Below are 5,963 nucleotides of genomic sequence, written 5' to 3'. Positions count from 1 at the left end.
CCGACGGCGCGTCCCGCCGCTGGCTGCGGGCACATGTGTGCGGCGGGAGGGGCGGGCCGGGGCGGGCCGGGAGGAGGGGCCGTGTCCGCAGGAGCGGCGGCGGGCCGCGGGCGCGGGGAGGTGGCTCCCGGCGCTCCTCCCAGGCCGGCGGGGCGCGGTGGACGGCCGCCCCCAGCGGCGAGCGCGGCGCACCTGCGGGGAGCGGCGGGCGGCGCGCCGGCGGCGTTCCCCTCCCCTGCGAGTGGCACTTGAAGGCAAAGCGCTTAAAATGTTTCCTTCCCCAGCGCCACAGGCATCGGTGGCAAACAGCGGAGAGAAAGAAGCGGGGGAGACTGACTTGGCGGGATAAAGGCCGGTGCAGAGAGGAGATCGGTGTGCGACTGATTATCGTAGTGAGTCAGGGATCTTGGCAAAACGATGTCCTCAGTGATTATAGAGATAACAGAACCTTGTAATGAAATGTGATGAACTTTACGGCAACACTTTGGGAGGGGTGGTTGTGAAGAGAGTTGTCCTTTGGAAATGACTTGGATCTCATGGATCCTCAGGATTTTCAGAGAACCTTCTGTTCAGGGCTCCAAGGATGCTCCCCTAGATGTTGGTGTGATTGTTATTGGATGTGATAACACAGATGAGAAAGTTCAAAACCGTTATCTTCCGCTGTGCATTCATTGTTCTGGGGTGCTTGATTTGCACACCGCTTGTTTGCACCAGCACCTTTTTGTGATCAGTTGCTCCAAATGAACACAGAGGTGCATCTCCAGGACTGCCTGATGGCTGATCATTAGGACTTGGCTCTTTTACTGTCTCACTAATGAAATCAGAAGAGATCCTTAGCAAGGCAGAAAAAATACCTCCTAGTGAACAGGAAAGTGATAGAGTAGCAGTGATTGCTCCTGCTGCCTCATCATGGATACACACTTATTCTGTCTGCTCACCCTGTGCAGAGCACCTCCTGCTCTTTCAGGAGTGGTAATGACAGAAGTGGAGAAGAAACAAGTTTCAACTTAAAAAGAAAGATGCAGAATCCCAGGCATTTTAGTCTAAGGACTTCCTGTGTGCTTGTGCCATAAGCAATGGGAACCAGTGCTGCTCAGGGCAGGTAACAGTAGCAGAATTGACCACACACTCTTTTGATGTATATCTGATAATTTGTGGGGAGGAGGAAGAGGGAATGGGAAAGGAGTGTCACTGGTCTTAGAGAGGGATATAGATCTGGGGAATTTGTATTCCTTTTTTTCATTCTAAAGTGGACTGAAAGGAGAAGATCGAGTAAGCTATTAATGGGCACTTTCAGTAGATAGCCTGTATTGCTTCATGGCCAGAGAGAGTATTTTCAGCGTCCTTCATTGGTAGGAGAGAGCCATTTAGCATCGCATTTAGGAAGAGCTTTAGAATAGGAGTTATTTTGTCTTTGGAAAAAGCTGTGGACAAGGGGAAATGAAAGCAAGAACTCAAGAGATTTTACATGGTCAAAGACACTGCCTCTTTATCCCCTTCTGAAGTATGGCATGTATAGTCATACACAGAGCGGGAGGAACAAGGCTTTAAAACTGGGCCATTCTCAAAGACTTTAATCTCTGGGTACGTGCACAGAGTGTGGGAGCCTCTCTCTGTGCTTGCCCTTTGTTGCACCAAAGCCATCAGAAGAGTTTAATGTAAGTCTAGACACAATTAATATTTAGCCCTTTGAATACAACTGTGCCTGGCTGTGGAAGGAATGGGGAAGATGGGGAATAAAGTCAAGGCTGCCAGGAGATCCACTCCATACCTTGTGTCATAGCCAGATTTGTATCATCCTCACTATCAGAAGGCCCCTCTGTGCATTAAAAATGACTTAAAAATTACATTGAAATGTCTTTAAAAAACCCTTAGAAAAAGATGCCGAGGTAAATTGAGTGTTATATACAAGTCTTTATGACTGCTCACAGAAATGTGATTGCACACACAAAAAATTATTATGCCCAAATAAATCAACCTTTTGGCAGGTGCAGATGAAAACTTAGGATGCAGAGAGGGCTGGCAAGAAGCCCTGTGAGTTGAGCCTTACAGGCTTCATTAAGCAAAATTTCAAGGTAGGCGAGTGATAGTTGAATGCAGCCCTTTGCAAAGTTATTACAAGTGTTCCTTCTCAAGGACATAGGCAATGTGAAATAAATACTTAGAATAATGCTTTCAGATGCTGAAGGTCATTTTAGGGTAATAATGTGTGAGACCTTTTCCTCAAATAATTTCAGATAATATAGGACTGTGTAGCCAAGATTCTGGTGAAGGGGTGTTTGTGAAGTTGAAGACCAGTAATTCCTTCTTCTTGGTAGCAGTTCAGCTTTTTCCTTCTTCACAGAAAAAAAGCAGTCTCAGTCATTTGCATTATTTCTATTTTCACAGATCACCTGTGTCTCCTTCCTAGATTGTGACAGTGACTCTGCAGGTAAGGGCAATCTGCCGAGTGGCAAATACTATATCCATTAGTTGAAACAAAGTACTTTAGGTTTCAGCATCTCTGAGTTCTTCTGCCCTTGTAAAAAATAAAATGTCTCTTCAACGTTTAATAAATGTAGCTTTTGTGTTTGCATAACAAGTCTGAAGGGTATCAGTTGGACCACATTGATGGTTGGACTAGATGATCTTGAAGGTCTCTTCCAACCTTGATGGTTTTGTGATTCTGTGATACAGTCTTCAATTTCTTTATCTGGCAAGGCTACAAAGCATATTCATGATGGTTTGTTAAGGACTATATTAACTGTCCTTGATAGTCAACTATATTTTCAACTATCCCAAAACTAATAGTTTTGCTTTTGCTGAGCTGGAGCTACATACTGAATGAGAAGAGTCACAATTTTTCTGAAAAACTATCACTGCACTGAATGACGTAATGGTCTAGAGGAAGTTAGTATGTGATATAACTAAATACTATAGTAAGGGGAACAGTTCAGTTCATACAACCTTGCATTTTCTAACTCTTAGGTATTTTGACTCTGCAAGTTTAATTCTTGGTCGTTGGTTAGGCTTTCCAAATCCAGTAGCTCAACAGAGGGATGGTTGCTGCAGCTCTGTTCCCTCAGGTCCAACTACAAGCCAGACTGGGCTAGTATTCGCAATAGTCATGCCTGCAAACACCTTTATGGAACTCACACATAAGCACATACACACAGCTGGCCCCACAGAGCAGCACAGACATGAACTCAGCACTAACAGAAACACCAACTGCACCAACAGCCTCATCCTGTTACCCTCTGGCTGTTCAGGGTGAAAATCTGCTAGTGGGAATATATATATACATACACGTACACCATATGGCTCTCTTCAGTGAGCATCTGGATGAGACACTCAGTCTGCCCAGTAGCTGCTCCCTGCCTCCCAGCACATGGACATAGGAGCCCTGAGGCTGCAGCACCACTCCAGCTGTGGAGGGGGACCCACGTACAGACACCCAACACACACGGGAGGACACACTAAGGGCCCCTAGGAACCATTCTTAGTGCACCCAGGAGCTGGCCTGTATCATTTCCTTTTTCTGCCTGTGCCTCCTCCCTTATGCATCTCGTGATACATTTTTGTGCAATCCCAAGGTACTCTTCTCCTGCATCCCATATTGCTTCCCATATCCCTAGGCAGTGACACCCCTCAGTTTGGGAGGGGCTCCAGGAAACCGCTTCCCTGTGGTGCTGGATATTGTGCTTGGCCCATGGGGCTGAGACTCCTCGGTGACAGCCTGGGGACAGTCTAGGGAGAAATCTCATTTCTCTGATGGCATTATTGGTGTTCCCTCACCTGCCCTTGTGCCCTGGTGCTCCTCCCTGTGCAAGGAGATGGGTCTTTTTTGGGCTGGTAGTTCCTCTGGTGGCTCCTGGAGTAGCCAGGGCAGAGAATTATCTAGGTTCCCCTACCTGCTGCTATCTCTGTGTCTCTCCCTGCATGTGTGCAGTTACAGATCACATCATTTGAGTCATCTTTGGCAATCTCACTGCTAAATACTGATTTCTCTGATATGCCTGAAAGGCAGCATTAGACACATACAAAGGATGAATCTGTTGGAGAAATACCGTCCACAGAGACTGACTGCTCTGCACACTCAGAGACGGTAATGTAGGGAAAAATATTTATGTGGCCATAAATTTGGCTTTTGCTGAAGGGAGGAGATTCAAATAGGTAATTTAAATAAAATTATATACTTCTAGGAAATCCTCAGAATGCACTACTAGAATATTTGTTACAGGCCTCACAGGTTCCACACGGCACTCAGAAATAAATGGAAAACTGTGAGCCATCATAAATTGCCCTGTGACAAATATCACTTCTAAACTACAGTGCAATGCCACTTCGGTAACAGTAAAAGTAGAGCATTATGTGACACTAAGCAAATGCCACCCATTATGTGATTAATGAAATTAAATAATACAGTGTGGCAGAATAAAGAGATGACTGGTTCTTGGAGGGGAAGGACACTAGTGAAATCTCTACAGGATGAGCATGGTGATATCTGACTTTTTGATTTATCCATGTGATTTTATTTTGAGAACTAAATTATTTTCAAAATCAAAGGGAGAGAGAAGATGAGGGAAAATGAGGGATTATGTTTTTGAGAATTTTCCAATTTGTGTTTTCATTAATTTTAGAAATGATTAAAAGTTACAGAATTTAAAATCTGACAAGCTCTACTTACTTTCAAATGAGGAAATAGTCTCAATTTGCTCCTGTGTGAAGTGTGAGCTTATGATTCTTTCCATAAATCCAACTGTGGGATCTTGTATCTTGACATGTTTATCAAATTTAACATTTCATTGCCTCTACCCGCTTACATTTCTAAAACTTTTTCATGGGCATCCTACATGGATCTGTTTTTAGGACTGCATTATTTATTCTGTCCTTTAAACTCATGTCCTGTTCCCTTTCAAATCCTTCCTTGTTAATTATTTCCTTTGCAGCCCTTACAAGAAGTGATAAAACATACATTTGATCTGCCATAGGGAAATCTGCCCAGTGTAACTCTACTGATATAATTGCTGTTATTCATGTTCCCATATGAATACTCTGAATTCGAAATAATGGGAAGTTGTAAACAAATGGATACTTTTACTTCTAATTACTCTTGCATATAAAAGTTAAGCATGTCAAAGATAATGCGTATTTTGGTCAACAGCTGTCCAAACAGTTTGACCTTCACATTGTGTTGCGATTTGACGCTGGTTAAGTGCCAGGCACCCACGAGAAAACTATTCACTCATTTTCATGAGTTGAGATAAGGATTATTGAAAAAAAACTTTAAGGCAAAACAAGTTCAAAATTTAAACAGTATAGAGGAGATTTATTATTGACATAATTAAAAGTAAAATGGGTAATGCGAACCAAAGCAAACTTTCAGAACACTTTTCTTCCCCAATCCCTCCCTCTTTTTACCAACCATGCAAGGAAACAAACATGGGGTTTTGGTCAGTATTTCACTTCTTAAAAGTCTTTCTTTATGTTTAAGGAAAAGAGTTTCTTCTGCTGTGCCGTGGGATCCTTCCCATGGGAGATAGTTCTCTGCGAACTTTTCCAGTGTGGTTTTAACTCTCACAAGCCACAGCCCGCCCGAACCTGCTGCCATATGAATCCGTCCCATGGGTCAAGCAGTCTTCCCACAACTGCCTAGCGTGGGTCATTTTAGTTCATGGGGTTTAGTCTTTTAAGGATGAGCTGTTCTAGTTTGGAAGCGAAGGCTCTCTTCCTCGATCTCTGAAAGCAAAGGTCCTCTCTCTCTGTTCAAGTTCCTCACTAGATTACAGCTTTTCAGCATCCACGTGCTCCAGCTTCACAGGCTGTGTGTGGATCTCTGCACCGCCCCATACACCTCATGAATTATAGGGAAACAGTTTGTTGTATTGTGGTCCTCACCACGGCTTGCAGGAGAATCTCAGCTCCAGTGCTTGGAGCACCTCCTCCTTCTCCTTTTCTTTTCACTGACCTTGGTGCCGCCAGGT

This window comes from Corvus hawaiiensis, chromosome 3, assembly GCF_020740725.1.
Source record: "Corvus hawaiiensis isolate bCorHaw1 chromosome 3, bCorHaw1.pri.cur, whole genome shotgun sequence".
In the NCBI taxonomy this organism is placed as follows: domain Eukaryota; kingdom Metazoa; phylum Chordata; class Aves; order Passeriformes; family Corvidae; genus Corvus; species Corvus hawaiiensis.
Note: the sequence above shows the minus strand (reverse complement) of the source record.